The sequence below is a fragment of the Dendropsophus ebraccatus genome, chromosome 1 (assembly GCF_027789765.1).
Source record: "Dendropsophus ebraccatus isolate aDenEbr1 chromosome 1, aDenEbr1.pat, whole genome shotgun sequence".
Taxonomy (NCBI): Eukaryota; Metazoa; Chordata; class Amphibia; order Anura; family Hylidae; genus Dendropsophus; species Dendropsophus ebraccatus.
Genome location: NC_091454.1, coordinates 209132448 through 209149659, shown reverse-complemented (window position 1 = coordinate 209149659; position 17212 = coordinate 209132448). Strand labels below are relative to the sequence as shown.

The 17212-nt window shown below is 42.3% G+C and overlaps 1 protein-coding gene across 3 annotated transcripts in view; it reads left to right on the top strand.

Moving 5' to 3' along the window:
- OLFM2 (olfactomedin 2) overlaps positions 1–17212 on the top strand; it is a 309721-nt gene that overhangs the window by 122431 nt on the left and 170078 nt on the right. The gene's annotated exons all lie outside the window — the stretch shown is intronic.

Sequence of the window (17212 nt, the reverse complement as noted above, 5' to 3'; positions counted from 1 at the left end):
ATTTGCGTGTCATTGTTTTAAAGGGGGTGTCCAGTAAAAATCTTTTTCTTTCAAATCAACTGATATCAGAACATTATATAGATTTGTAATTTACTTCTATTTAAAAATCTCAAGTCTTCCCATACTTTTTAGCTGCTGTATGTCATGCAGGAAATTTTTATTTTCATTCTGACATAGTGCTCTCTGCTGCCAAAGACAGGAACTGTCCGAGACAGGAACTGTCCATTAGTAGCGGATTACAATAGGTCCGTTTTGGGTGGTAGCCCAGGGCCTTGAGCTCCTGGTCCCAAACAGACTTATACTTTCAGTGGTGTATTATCTCCAGGCTACAGTTCTGCCATGATTTGCAAATAATTGCTGCTTTTTTACAGCAATTTTGCACAAATCAGGGCAAAACTGCAGTCAGGAGACAATTCGGTAACGTTAGAGAACATACTGAAGGACCTTTACATGTGACTATGATGTCATCACAGGTCCTTTTCAGTCTGCACTATGGAGGAAAGAGACTAAATCTAGTGCTGCCATAGTTACTGTGGGGTGGGGGTGGGGCAGGGGGCCCAAGCTTGGTCAACAGCCTGGGGCCTATGGTAAAGTTAATCCGCCCCTGCTGTCCAGAGCAGGAGAGGTTGTCTATGGGGATTCATATAAAGCTGAGACAGAGTCTGAGCCTGTCTCAGCCAGAGATGTCAGCAGAGAGCTGTGTCAGACTGAAAATAAAACACTTCCTGAAGGACATAGAGCAGCTAATAAGTATGGGAAGACTTGAGATTTTTTAGTAGAAGTAATTTACAAATCTATATAACTTTCTGATATTGGTTGATTTGAAAGAAAAGATTTTCGCTGGACAACCCCTTTAAGGCTCAATTACACAAAGTGATTATCGGCAGTATTTGCCGATTTATCAATTATTACAGCCGATAATCGCTTTGTGTAATAAAAGGCAACGATCGTTGCATCATGCATGTTGGCTGATCATTGTCTTTCAACATGACAGCAATGATCTGCTGCGGTCTTGCCATGTCATAGGAGCGGCAGCAGCAGACCGCCCCCCCCCCCCCCGCACCTACCAGCTCACTGTTGGCACGTGTGGTAGCGCTGACAGCGAGCGGGGAATAAGGAGCAAACGAGCGCTGACCTGACAGGTCATCGCTTGCTCCCGGTGATTGGCCCGTGTAGGGGCTTTAGATCTGACCCTAAAAGAGTCTGATCCACAGGAGGTTCCTCCGATAATCCAGTCCATGTAGACGAAGCCACTAAATTATGGAAAGGCCACATCAACATTGGTTGCGTGATGCAGTCAATGAATACCTTGGTATGGGGCACTAGGGGTGTCCGTACTCTTCATATTATAATGGGTTTGGCAACAATATAAGTAGAGATGAGCGAGTAGTGAAATATTCGACTTTCGAGAATTTGAATCGAATAGGCACCGAGATTCGAACGAATATTCGATCCCATTATAGTCTATGGGGAAAAAATTCTCGGCACTTGGAAATCCAAATTTGACCACTTGGAGGTGACCAAGTCCCCCATGAAACCTCCCTAAACAATGCCAACACCTCCGGAATGACACTGTGACTCATCTGCAGTCGAGAGGCGGAAGTCAATTATTAAATATTCGAGATCATGTGGTTCAGCCATCCAATGAGGGTAGATGCCGTTTTCGCGCTGCGTGCGTACTCCCAGGGTCCTTCACGGCATCCCTGCCTGGTGATTGGATTAAAAAAAGCGCCAACTGCGATGGGAGGGCTTTTGAATGTTTCCCGCGTATTAGTAACACTACTCGATTGAATTTGAATCTTTCGAATACCGCAATATTCGATCGAATACCATCTCGATCGAATCGTATTCGCTCATCTCTAAATATAAGGTGTATGAGGGCCTCCCAATTGGAATTTCATTGCCCGATACTTTTGTTCTAGGAGGGATATGATAGCACCATAGCTATCTGGCTGCAGCATACCCCTCCCCATAGAGAACATATAGGCCAAGGGTTTTTGCACGTCTACTAATTTTGTAGATATCCCAACAATCATGGATTTCTTGACCAATATAGAAACTCTATAGTAGCCAACGATCTATAATGCAGCAGTAATCAGTTTGCTTTCTATTTTGTCAGGAGAAATCAAAGTGGATTATGTCATTCTTGGCAACCGAACCTATACCGGAGACAACATAGGTTCCTCTATAATACTAAACAGCAGTTTTGTTTGTCTTTTAGCCAATTTATCCAGTTGAATAATGTTTCGTCTCATTGTTCAGGGATTACGACGGCAGAGACTCCATGCCAGAATTAAAGGAGCGTTACCGCTTTGGACGATGCTCCTCTATACACCGGCTAAGACTGCCCTATAGCAGAGATTGATTAAAGTGGAAGGCTCGAAGTCGAGATGTAAAATATGAGTTTGTGAATTGATGGCCTCGGCTTCATCCCGCATTGCCTCCAAACCGTTCGCTCTGTAAATGAGTTTAAGAAGCGCTCACTTATGAGAAGTTCTTGCTGCAGGGTTATACGCTGAATTTTTCATAGCGTTCGGTCAGTTTTTGAATAAGCTTTTGCTTTGCCAAAATAAACCTATTTGGGGAGTAAGGAGCTTATGGAAGATTTACTTTAAATTGATCCTGATAGGTTCCGGGCTGTAAAATGCTGCGTTCGTGGAGACGTCATTGGAATTTACTTCCCGGTATATATCAGATGACTCGTAATATAACAGATTGATTATGATTAGTATTGTACACAGGCCATGTTAAAGCGAATGTACCATCAGGTACTTCGCTATGGGCTTTTTACATTAAGAGACCGTCACCGGCTCGGGGATGCTGGTGCCACGGTCCTTTTTTGAACCCCTGCCCTGTTCCCGCGCATGGTGTCGGTCTATTCCCGAGCACAGATGTTGGTATGGGGATGCTGGTGGCGCGCTCCTTTTTTTGAACTGCCGCCCGGTTCCCGCACTTGGTGCCAGTCCATTACCGAGCACTGTCCAGATATGAAGCACTGGGGGTTGGCCTACCGGTAAGAAAATACTGACTCTTGATTGAGTACTCCAATAGATTTTTTTTTTTTTTGCTGGTCTCCCTGAGCTCAGTTATTTTTGTGTTTTATGGGTTATTTGACTTCTAACATAGTATAACGAGACAACCCCTTTAAATAAGGGGTATGGTCTGTAACTTGGGATACCATTGTCACATTGGCTACTTTCTCTAGTGGAAACTTAAAGCAGATAAAAGCCTACTGTATAATGATGATAAGATAGCAGCAAGAAGCGATATTAGTAAAAAGGGTCGGAAAAAGACACGGCAGGAGAGTCTTTTTACTGGTATTATCTATTTCAGGGTCCCAAAAATAATCAACGTTGTAGAAACGATTTAAGGCGTCAGAAGACGTCTCGAAGAATGAAGTTATGGAAGCTACTGAAAACTTTTATATTACGGTATAAGATGTGTCTGAACGCACGATTGTTAAGGTTAATTGGAAAGTACAGAGGTGTGAATCAGATGAAATGAAGCACAGGAAGGAAGAGGAGGAGAAGTTAGATATAGTCTGAAAGCTACGGAAACTCTCTGAACCCAAAAAATACGCTATATATCTTGAATGTATAGACAAGTGTATGGGGGGGGCAAGGCTGGAAAAAATATACCACTTTCTATAGGACATACGGCAGCTGATAAGTAATGAAAGACTTGAGAATTTAGAATAGAAGCAATTTATAAATTTATGTAACTTTCTGACTCCAGTTGGTTTGAAAACTTTTTTCATGCAAGTCATATCCCCATTTCCAATGGAGCGATGGATAGTCATGTAAGTATGAGGTTCTCACAAATCTCATTCATGGACGCCAACGTACATGTCATTTTTAAGGTCAATATGATGTCCCTGTAGTCATGACAACCATTACGACAACATCATTACCTTGACAACTACTGAGGGAGACAACCATTGAAGGTTTTACGATGGACTTTCTTAATCAAGAGAAAGTATAAATTACACTGTAAGATTATCTCCTATAAAGAGGACCTGTCACCACGCCTGACCTCTCTGTTTTAGCTAACACATGCAATGACCATGAAATAATTCTAGGTCACATACTGTTATAGCTCTGTGATGTATCATTCCCATGTTATTCTTTCTAGATGTTTATGGTTGCCTTCATATGGTACGTTATACTTGATAGGTTAGATCTGTACTGAGAGTAGAGCAGAAGATACACCCGAGCTGGCTGGATTGCGCGCGGAGAGGTAGAAAGTTCAGGAGAGTAGAGAGGAAGATGTCAAGAGAGTCCCAACCCAATGTAGTACTGTGCTCTGCCGTAACTTAAGAGGTGAAATAAATAGAATCTCTGAGAGTAGAGAGAATACTTGTGCCTGTGTTTTGACTCTTTGGTCTTTGCCCCACCTGTTGCCCACCAGTGTAGGGTGACCCATCCTAGAGGGTGACACAAGCCCCAGACCTTGTTACCTGGGATGAGCAAAGTGGTCAGAGTTCTCTGATGACACCCGCAATGCGAGATAGAGTGCATAGGCTTCTAGCAACTTTGCTCTATCCGAATCACTTTCTTTGTTCCTCTGGTCCACTGCATGGGTTGGGGTGATTCCTGATTTGTCCTCTCTAATAGTAGTTTAACACTGCATAGTGTTTAGTAAGGTTGCTTAAAGAGAAGCTGTGTCTAGATATATGTGTCCTACTTCTAGACCGCAACTTACACTGGGGACCTGGTAGGAGCCAGGGCCCAACTTGACTGCTGTAGAGAGCGTCCTAGCTTGCGTCCTTCCTCTACAGAATCTCAGGCAAAAGACACACCACACTTCCTCTACCCATGTGACTTCCTTCCTACAGCATGTGTAAACTGTGCTGTGAGTGGGTGAGGTGTGCGTGCAAAGAAGCAAAGAGAGAGATGATAGGTCAAAGGAGGGAAAGAACTCTCATTGGTGTACAAATCCATGTGGTACATAAACAAAACAATAATCCTTTCATTCCTACAGCTGTGCAATTTCTAAACATACATAATGATAACACCGACATCTAGTGGTGAAAATCTGGCACTACTTCATCACCACTTACACTTATAAGTACAAGCTTTTTTTTGCACAGAAAAGCCATTTAAATGGATTCTCCAGGGATTCTCCACTTCCTGTCCTGCAAGAAGTGGTGTATACTTCCCACTCTGACACAGTGCAACCTCGGTCCCTGACAGGAACTGCCCAGAGCAGGAGAGGTTTCTATGAGAATTTGCTAAATAGTCTAGACAGTTTCTGTCACGGACAGAGATGTCAGCAGAGAGTACTGTGGCAGACTGAAAAGAATACACCACTTCCTACAGGACATGCAGCTGCTGATAAGTATGGGAAGACTTGAGATTTTTAAATAAAAGTAAATTACAAATCTATATAACTTCCTGAAACCAGTTGATTTGAAAGATTTTTCGTCGGAGTACCCCTTTAAGGACCATACAAAGAATATATATAAGGAGACCCTTGTAATTCTTTAAGAGGCCTCTCTTTTCTATTAATGTAACAAGGGTCTAAATACTGTGGATTTTACTTTAAAATTCCACATTTTAGGCACAAATGTGTTTTATTGAATACAGTCTGTCCATGCGTTCAGTCTCCTCTTTACCTTTCTGTACGTTAGTCCAGGTTTCCTGAACCTTTGAGTATAGGACGTCTGTTCCAGAAAATATTGATTTCTATTATGAGATATATAATTCGGGAATGAAAGCTGCGTATTGTGCAATGTCCAAGGTCACCGAGTCTTTGTGAGCTGTTGGCGGTATATTGTTTTGGTGGCTTATAGCGCTGTCTGCGTAAATTCATCTCTATAACTCTGTCCAATGGACAAGTCCATTTTATATATATATATTATCTGAGCAATTTCCTGCTGGGCTTTGTTTGGTGGGTGCCGGACAGGAGCAAGATGTTTTCAGATAAAAGGGCACATTTCCCAGAAGTTTGGGAAGATCCACACTTTACAAATGAAGAGCAAATCCTGGTTGTGGATGATGTAACAAAGTGGTGAAGTCACAAAATGATATATCTGCTTGTTTTTCTCTTAAAGTGTCACTGTCATTTAAATTTGTTTTGCAGAAATCAATAGTCCAGGCGATTTTAAGAAACTTTGTAATTTGGTTTATTAGCCGAAAAATGCATTTTTATCATGAAAAGCTGTTTGAAGCTCTTCCCCCTGTCTTCATGGTTGTCTATGGAGAGGGGAGGGAGGGAGATGAGGCACCAAAACAGGACAACAAAGAGTAAATTCACAGCTACATCACCGGGCTATCTCCTCTGATGTCAGCACTGACCTCTCTGACCTCTGAATACCGGCTTTTACACAGCTCCCACTGTGTAATCATTTGTTCTCTGCTCTCTGCTGGCGACTAATCTCCCTCCTCCCCCTCCCCTCTCCATAGCTCTCCATAGACAACCATGAAGACAGGGTCCGACTGATGTAAAAGAGACGAGATTTCCTGATATTTTGCAGTGAATGAAAGAGAGGAGGGGGGGACCTGGGGAAAGTGTTTTTGAATGCAGATAATGGCATATTTGCCTAATAAACCCAATTACAAAGTTTCTTAAAATCTCCTGGACTATTGATTATAAATAAATAAATAAAATGACAGTGACACTTAAAAGGGGTTATCCATTTTTTTTTTATTTATTTATATTTATTCACTAAGCGTCTGAAACATTGAAAAAAAATAAAAACCCATCTAATCCCACGGCGATCCAGCCTGGAAGGCTTGGTAAGCGTCCTGGTCCTGGCGTCAGTAGTCTCATGATGGTCACATGTCATACTAGTGACTTCACTGCTAAGCGGTGGGAGCCATGATGCCAGTAGTATAGCATGTAACCGCTGAGGCCACTGATTGGCTGTATTGGTCACAGGTTGGCCACTAGTAAACAGAAACTAGGGCACCCACTGAATCTCTCGTTCTGGATAACCATGGGATCAAACAGGTGAGTGAGGTTCCTTTTAGAACAGGGATGGGGAAACTTCGGCCCTCCAGCTGTTGCAAAACTAGAGTTTCCATCATGCCTGGACAGCCAAAGCTTTAGCTTCCCCATCCCTGTTTAGAAGAATAGATTTCTTGGCCGTGGGGGCAACGTATGAGCTCCCAGCTCGCTGATCACAGCCGAAAGATCTAGCGGCCGGGCTGCACAAACCATCCATGTATCATTTGTGCAACCGATGAAACTGACAGCATGGATATAAATATACCCATGTATCGTTTGGTGGATTGCTGTCACTTTTAAATAGGCAGATTATCGTCCGAAGGAGAGTTTCTTGCAACGCTCCTGTCCGGTAACAGGCCAGTGTAAAAGGCCCTTAAAGAATTTTATGTCATTTTATGGGCATATTCTTATAACCCCAATAAAGGGTCAATGTAGGGTGGCAATGTCCCTTTAAGTCACCTTTAAACCATTCAACTTATATAATGCCCAAAATGGCACAAATCATTGAAAATATAGTTTGGTGAAACCATCTAGAATTATTTTCTAAATGTTCGTACATGCTCATTGGCTCAATGTATCTTTGTCCCTGTCGTTCCACCCCCCCCCCCCCCCCCCCCCCCAGAAATCAATAGTCCAGGCGATTTTAAGAAACTTTGTGTTTGAGTTTATTAGGCTAATATGCCATTATCTGCATTCAAAAGTAGTTTCCAAGCCCCCCCCCTCTCTCTCGTTCACTGCTCATTATCAGGAAACCCAATTCTTTTACATCAGTCGAGCCCTGTCTAATCTATGGAGAGGGGAGGGGGAGGAGGGAGATTAGTCACCAGCAGAGAGCAGAGAACAAAGCATTACACAGCGGGAACTGTGTGAAAGCCAGTATTCAAAAGTCAGAGAGGTCAGTACTGACTTCAGAGGAGATAGCCCAGTGATGTAGCTGTAAATTTACTCTTTGTTGTCCTGTTTTGGTGCCTCATCTTCCTCCACCCCTCCCCTCTCTATAGAAATCCATGAAGACAGGGGGGAGAGCTTCAAACTGCTTTTTCATGATAAAAATGCATTTTTCAGCTAATAAACCAAATTACAAAGTTTCTTAAAATCGCCTGTACTATTGATTTCTGCAAAAAAAAAAAAAAAAAAATGTCAACGACAGAGACACTTTAAGGCACTCTGTTGCCTCCAATTCCGCTTGTACTACAGTAATTAGTGAATATCTTAAGCGACGCGGATTCCAAATCCATAATCTCTATCCTTCTACTCACTTGTATTCCCCCCGCTGAAAGCCTGCAAACACAGAAGTCTTAGTAGTCCTCCCCACTATATGGTGAGCTTAGTAGTCCTCTCTATGCATCACCATGCCCCATTTGCTGGAATACAGCTTAGAATGCAAATGAGAAAAAAAGATAAAAAATTGCAGATTCAGAATCATTGTCTTTTCTACCTGTTTAGTGATCATTGTCGTTTTTAGGGTGGGGTATTTGCGGAGTTCCTTTAAACTGCAGTCTTCACCATGTATGATCTGTCTTATATTACAGCTATAACTTTATACAAATGTAAGGTATAAAATATCACATATATAGAAGAAAGAAAAAAGAGCAGAGGCGCTCTTGGGTATAGAACAGGTAGGGCAAAGAGCCGCTCACCTGAAGGGGATGTGCTGCAAAAATCGCCCTATACTTCAGCACTTAAAGGGGTTATCCAGCGCTACAAAAACATAGCCACTTTCTTCCAGAGGCAGCCCCACTCTTGTCTCGCGGTTTTGCTGCTCAGTTCCATTGATGTGAATGGAGCTTAATTGCAAACCGCACCTGAACTGGAGACAAGAGTCGTGTTGTCTCTGAAAGAAAGTGGCCATGTTTTTGTAGCACTGGATAACCCCTTTAACTAAAGGTGACTTTTACTGAAAGACTTCAGTACAAAATAGTAAGGCAGAAAACTTAACAGGTACAGGTGACTGTGGTGTAAAATATTAAGGAAAGTAGAGCTTGTATAGTGTAGGTATAGGGACTGTCTTGGGAGCCCTGTCCAATGTAGTACTGTACTCTGCCTGGATTAGTGTAGAAAAAGAATACTCATATTCTTTTTCTACAACCACATCAGAAAGTTCCAAATTGGGTAATAAAAGCCCCAGGCCTTTACTATTGGGTGTAGCAGACTTCCCATGACCTCCCAGGATAGCTGTGTGTAAATCAATAAGATACTTCAGCTCTCCTACTCTTTGTCCTATTGGGGATCAGTTCTTTGCTGTGGTAACTGTCCTGAGAATGGTGGAGACAGATCCCTAGCATGGACAAAGTGTTCCCTAGACGACACCTCATATAAAGAGTTTCAGAGAAGAGTGAGACATCTAGTGGGGGAAAATACAAACTACACCTTCATTCCCGTAGTGCGACACCTGAAAGAGACTTTACCCAGGTGGTATTGAATTTAATGGACCACCCGTACTGGGATAATACATAGTGATGGCATTCTTTATTAAGACTAAAACTGAAGACTAAAAATGTAATCTTTGCCGCAGAGGTCGTAATTTCCCATTAGATGGTGGCACTGATGTCTTGTCAGGCACGTACATGACAACGTGTTTAGGAGGTAACAACCTTCTTCATCAGGTGAAGATCAGTAGGTACCATGTAATGCTTATTTTCCCCTGTGGTGGCGCTGCTAAGGTATGGCACTCCGGCTTTCACTTACAGATTACAGTTTAAACCTAGGGTTCCCATGAGTGGTGACACAATGTGATCTGCTTATTTAAAAGCGATTTGTTTGTTCCTGCTAGATGACCTCCTGACTGATTGTTATACTTTGTTGTTACTGACTTCGTTTTTGATCCCCTGTGTGGAATTCATTTGTTGTACTTGGAAACTTTTCAGTCAACATTTATTACATTTCTTTGAAAATTAAAGGCAGTAAAGAGCAATGTGTTTGCACTATGTGTGTATGTACAATGTGTGTATGTATAATGTGTGTATGTCCAATGGTGTATGGACAATGTGTGTGTGTGTGTGTGTGTACAATGTGTGTGTATATGTATGTGTGTATGTATGTACAGTGTGTGTATGTACCATGTGTGTATGTACAATGTGTGTATGTCCAATGGTGTATGTACAATGTGTATACGTCCAATGGTGTATGGACAATGTGTGTTTGTAAAATGTTTGTGTATATGTATGTGTGTATGTACAGTGTGTATGTCCAATGTGTGTATGTGCCATGTGTATATGTACAATGTGTGTATATGTACAATGTGTGTGTATGTACAATGTGTGTATGTACAATGTGTGTATGTTTAAGGCTATGTTCACACAACGTATCAGACCGGCCGTTCCGTGACCCCGGGCGGATCACAGATTGGCCGGGAATGTGCCCGGATCATCGCGGTTGGTACTTAAGTGTGAACTGACAGGGCTTTCTGTGGCTGGAATTCACTGAATTCCGGCTGCAGAAAAATGACATGTCAGTTGTTTGCGGCCCCGTAAGGGATCCCTGCAGGAGCGTATACGATGTGTATACGCTCCGGCCGGGATCCCATATCAGATAAGGTTATGTTGCGCTCCGCAGTGTGAACATAGCCTAATGGTGTGTATACAATGTGTATATGTACAATGTGCATGTATGTACAATGTGTGTATGTACAATGGTGTATGTACAATGTGTGTATGTACAATGGTGTATTTACAATGTGTGTATGTATAATGTGCATGTATGTATAATGTGTGTATGTACAATGTGTGTATGTACAATGTGTGTATGTACAATTGTGTATTTACAATGTGTGTATGTACAATGGTGTATTTACAATGTGTGTATGTATAATGTGTGTATGTACAATGTGTGTATGTACAGTGGTGTATGTACATTGTGTGTATGTATAATGTGCATGTATGTACAATGTGTGTATATAAAATGTGTGTGTATGTACAATTGTGTATTTACAATGTGTGTGTATGTACAATGTGTGTATGTTACCTTTTATAATTGATTGGACATTATTTTCATGCTCCACAATATTTTTTCTTAATTATTATTCACAATTAATAAAGTTACAGCAGCTAAAAATTGAAGATATTATTATTTTATGATATTATATACCGCGTGTCGTTCAGGGTTTTGGGTTAAACCCACATACTTGGTTCTAGAATTCCTACATATAATTTGCTAACTCTTCTTGTCCATCTTTAGACCCATACAGCCTTTTTTTTAAAATTCTCTTGAGATAAAACATAAATGGTGGCACATCCATATACTTATGACTGATGGCACTGCTTTTCAGCACTATACACTACTAACATCAGGTCGCTCCCCCCTCTGGCGCTGTTGCTGTTGCGGTGGTGGTTGCCACATGGGGCTGCACCATTCTTTAGTTGGGGACTCCCACATATCAGGAACCTTGATGTGGTGTGTGGACTTATGCACTTTGATCAAATTGTAACTAACTCCTGATGTTAGTAGTATATAGTCCTGAGAAGCAGAGTGATCAGTGATAAGTATATGGATGTGCTACCATGTCTGTTTTTTCTCCAGAATGTTTTTTTTTTTTAAACTGGGGGTTCCAGATAGTAAGACCTTGACCCAGGAGTACACTGGGGGGAGGGATGTACGCATGAGGGAGTGCCCGATAGAGACAATCCACATACATGGGTAACTTGCAAAACAGGAGCTAACTTTACTAATGTCCACTATGCACAAGTTCTGGTAGCTTCTAATTTCTGGTAGCTTCTAATAGAAGCTGGTCTGAGGGAAGGTCATGTGACCAAGGTGCCATGCATCCTTTACATGAGGAAAATACCCATGGTGGCAGTGAACAGCAATATATTAACCCTTACTTATCCTAAGTACCACAGTGCATGCTGATATTGTAGTGCGACAGATAATATGGCAGTGTAAAAAAAAGAATAATGCCATATAAAGAGGATGCCTGAGGAAGAGCCTCCCCGAAACGTATTGCTAATAATGTATCATATCTTTGATCATGATCTTGAATCTGTGTTGAGTATACCATCGGGAACTACATGGTCCACAGCCATCGGGTTTTTCGTAAAAAGGAGAGCATCAGCGAAACCACTGGTTTTTTTTTCCCTACTTTTTCCAGTTTTAGATAGTATGACGTGCTATATATGTGAGATTCACAACATAATGAATGACAAAAGATAAAGACAACCTTATAGCCCATTTACTGTATAGAAAGTTTTCAGCTGTGAAGGGACCACATCTCTGATTGGTGTCCTGGCTGATGTACATTTAAGAAGCTGTCCCTGTCTTTAAATTTGTCCCCCGGCTACAGGCTGAAGCATATACTCAACAATGATGATGGCTGTCCCACGGCGCAGTTTCATTCTGGTCCTGCGGCACCATTCAAATCCCATTGGCAACCACATGATCATTTCGCTGAAAGCCAGGGTCTCCAATGCATCCCTAAGAGAGCGCTCTAATAGAAATGCATTGGAGGTCCCAACTTACGGCCTTCAATAGCACCGAAGGAAGAAGAGGATCAGAAGAGTGTCACCAGCCATGGGATTTGAGCAGCATCGTAGGACCGGAATGAAGTTGTGCTGCGGGACACCGATCATCTTTGGTAAGTATATGCAAGTCGGGGGACAAATGAAAAAATGTGGAATGCTACTTTAAAGATGAGAGACCAAAAAGATCATAAATAGCTCCACATAGTCATAGGCAAAGACATCAATAAGCACAGCAGCACCGTGTCCATGCTATGGCCATGACCAATGCACCTGGATATTACCGAGGACATGTATAATGACTGCTTTCATAGGCACTTAAACCTTTCATAGACCCAGAACCACTGAGATGACATGAGGTGACTGCCATAAATATATCTTTATATCCGAGGAATGACATTCATAAAGATAAAATGACTTATACTTACAGTAATGGGAGAGGTTGAAATGAATGCATTTCTGAATGATACATTCGGTGCACATAGGCAATGAGGTAGCAGAGCTAAGTTTGTTAACGCATTGGGCTGCTGCCGTATGCCGGGGTAGCTGTGCGGTGTTGTGGCAGCTCTGTGGGTGTAGGGTCACTTGGGCACTTGTCACGGTAGCCACGAGTGGTGTTGGAACCCACCGACCAGACAAATAAACACTGCGCTTGAAGTTTGAAGAACCCAAGTGTGAACAGGTGTATAGGTGCAAGAAATAATTGACCAGAGTCCAATGACTGAACCAGGATAACTCGGTTTACTTGTTAGAACTTCAGTGCAATTCAAAATAGTACACTTTTGGTAACTGCAGATGCAGGCAAAGGGTAGTAAAAGTAAGTTGTAACAAGGTGGATCAGAGGAACGTCTTGAGGGCCCTGTCCAATGTAGCAATGTACTCTGCTGGGATAGCTTAGTTGAAGGTAGAAGTACGGAAGAAAAAGATACTCCTACTCACATATAAATATCTGTGATCTGACCACCTTATGTCCTATAGTGTTGGGTTACCCGTCCTGCTAGGGTAGTACGAGCTCCCAGGTCCCTGCGCTGGGTTAAGCAGACTTTCCAGGGTTTCCCAGAATAGTTGTGCATTGCAGTAGGATACATAAGCTGACTGCTGCTTTGTCCTACTGTGGTCAGTACCTAACCTTAGGTATACTGCCCTGTGTAGTGTAGATGGTATTCCTGGTGTGAACAAGGTTTACCTCAGAGGACGTCCTTCCTCCTGAGGGGTCTAGCACTGCATGCTAGAAGTAGTTAACAGCATAGAAAGAAATCAGTTTCTTGGTCTCTGACAAGGGTCCTGGCCTAAGCCAGGCCCTGGCTTCAGTGCAGCAGGAGCTATCTCTGTGTGCGTCTTTCCCCTGTAACACTAAAAAAGACACCACTAGCTCCTTTTTATAGGGACAACTTAGCTAGTAAAGGATTGGTGGGGCTGAGTGTCAAAGAGAGAGTAGAGGTGATGAGAAAATGTGACATAAAACAATAAACCCATTGCTTCCTTCAGCTGTGCCCAATATAATATATACAAAGAATACAACAGTGACACCTAGTGGGGAAAAACAAACAGTACACTTCTCCTTCATCCCACTGTGAGAACCATAGTGAGTTACTTTGCCCAGGTGCATAGCAACTTAGTGACACACCTGTGCTGGGACACTACACTGCCATGGGTTCTTGTCAACATAGAATAAATGATACTGCCACCTACGATGTCAATGCAAGAACATGGAGATCCTGTGTTGTCTTTGGTAGCATACAATAATTTTCTATCTAGGTCATGAATATTTCTAGAGGGTAGGTCTCTTTAAGGAAGATGTCTAACTAGGAATCCATGATTGCTGCCTTCTATATACATGATTGAGAGGTACTCAGCGAGAGTGACAACTTTAAGTTTTACCTTGTTGACTTAATCGGGAATGCAGCGTGCGGGCTGACAGATACATAGCGATGTAGATTACACGTGTCACTCTCTGACGGTAGTAATTATGCTCACGACTCTGCGTCTGTTGCCTGCTTACTGCTCATATTCTTACCAATCTCCATCTGTTTGCCTCCATATAAAATATGCAGATGCTACAATAAGGAAAGTAACCGTTTCCGTTTCTTCCCAAAATATGGCTGCACGCTGATTATCATGGTTATAGGCGTACTCAGAGGCTGCCTTTAAAATAAAAAGTTAAGATATGTTCCCTGCTGGCAATTTCTTTGTAGACTCCATCTACCGCCCGTCTACATAACTACGGTGCCCCTAGTAATAGTGCTGTCAGACTGTTCCTAATAAACCCTAACAGTGCCTCCAGTAATAGTGCTGACAGACTGTCCCTAATAAACCCTAACAGTGCCTCCAGTAATAGTGCTGACAGACTGTCCCTAATAAACCCTAACAGTGCCTCCAGTAATAGTGCTGACAGACTGTCCCTAATAAACCCTAACAGTTCCTTCAGTAATAGTGCTGGCAGACTGTCCCTAATAAACCCTAACAGTGCCCCCAGTAATAATGTTGGCAAACTGTCCCTAATAAACCCTAACAGTGGCCCCAGAAATAGTGTCGGCAGACTGTCCCTAATAAACCCTAATAGTGCCGAAAGACTGTCCCTAATAAACCCTAACAGTACCCCCAGTAATGGTGTTGGCAGACTGTCCCTAATAAACCCAAACAGTGTCCCCAGTAATGGTGCCGGCAGACTGTCCCTAATAAACCCTAACAGTACCCCAAGTAATGGTGCCGTCAGACTGTCCCTAATAAACCCTAAAAGTGCCTCCACTAATAGTGCCGAAAGACTGTCCCTAATAAACCCTAACAGTACCCCCAGTAATGGTGCCGGCAGACTGTCCCTAATAAACCCTAACAGTCTCCCCAGTAATGATGTCGGCAGACTGTCCCTAATAAACCCTAACAGTACCTCAAGTAATGGTGCCATCAGACTGTCCCTAATAAACCCTAACAGTGCCTCCACTAATAGTGCCGAAAAACTGTCCCTAATAAACCCTAACAGTACCCCCAGTAATAGTACCGTCAGACTGTTCCTAATAAACCCTAACAGTGTCCCCAGTAATGGTGCTGGCAGACTGTCCCTAATAAACCGATCAAAACTTTTGACATGTCTCTATGATGTCTCTATGACATGTCAAAAATTTTCTATGATGACAGTGACATTTTAAGGTTTTTCTTTCTCACCATATCTTTGCTGTGTCCAGAACTGTTTCTTTTGTTTTCTTTGGACAATACAGACAAATGGCAGGGAACAATAGGACTGAACAGAATAAAAGAAACTGGGTTCACTGAGCAGGTGTCTGTGACAATGTTACTATGTGCAGCTCAGCAATCCTATATACTGTGCACAGAGGGTGCTGACACAGACAGCAGGGGCCTGTACAGGAGCTGGATACAGGCTCTCCAACAGCGCCCCCTTCTGTACATCAGTAATATGAAGCCAGGAAGGATAGTACAGATGTTACCAGTCCACATGTGATGATGAATGTAACAGTATGGAATTACACATTGATCATTCTAATGGAAGAAACCTTCCAGCAGCGCAGAGTATTTTAGCTATGAAAGGGCTCGTTGTAACAGAAGCAGTGTCATACCAACACGGCGATTACTTGGAGGCTGCAAGCTAAGAATTATGGAGTGTAAAGAAGCAGAAGGATATGGAAGTATTGTTTCACATTGAAGAGAACCCGCTCTATGGAGTTTTAGGTCAATGCACCATGGGCAAAATATGCAAATGAGCTAATTAAAGTGATACTGCATAGGGGAATATGCAAATGAGCTTTCTTACAAAAGTAATGAAATTGTCTCTCTAGTGCCACCTAGTGGAGGTAGCTACCATGTCAACAAGTCCACCAAACCTGTAATGGGACAGATTAAAGGACAGTACAGAGTATTTCAGGAATTTAATGGGATAGAGGAGCAGGAAATGACAAGAAGAAGGTTATACACGCATAATAGAAGGTGAAATGTCCCCAGCAGCGCAGAGTATTTAAGCAGAAAGATGTTGCAGAGTGCAGGTTATGCTGGAGCTCTAATGAGAAGTGATAATATAATCCATTATATCAGTCATTGAGGTTAGTATGTGAGTAGTGTCAGGGACTCTCAGAGCAGCAGTCACATGTCTAGCAGGTATTGTTATAAGAGAAGGGCTTTGTCAGTGAAACATATGAAAAAAGGGAAAAAAAATCTCATATAATGTGTCGGCTTCTATAAAATATAATGATGGGCACTTCAGAGGCTTCTGGTGCGGGTAGAAACACGAGTCGTTCTGCTTCTTGATTTATAGAACTATTTCTTCCCTGAGTTTTGATGCACAAACTCATTTTCTTTAATCCTCTACACACACAGGCCCAATTACAGCACATCAATCAATGGCTGCTTAGCCTCACTGCTGAGCCCTGCACATTTACAGTGGGACAATGGCGCCACCTGGTGGCCAAAACAGTCCTGTGCAGCCTGCAGCAGGGGAAGATTTAGAGGCTTTATAGTTGGAACTTTGAGGTTTTGTATTAATCACGTGAAGAAATTGTGGGGTAAAACAAATGTATACAGTATCTATCTATCTATCTCCTATCTATCTATCTATCTATCTATCTATCTATCTCCTATCCATCTATCTATCTATCTATCTATCTATCTATCTATCTATCTATCTTTCATCTATATATCTATACACATGTACATGTATCTGCCTATGCATCATGGGAGCTCCCCTCCTTGTGAAGGGCAAAGTATCTAAGCAAAGTATGATTGAACAGTATGTGGCCCCCTGTAAGCTTTAACCATGGGTGGTGTAAAAAACAAGAGTCCGTGGAGCCTCAGTTACGAGTCTC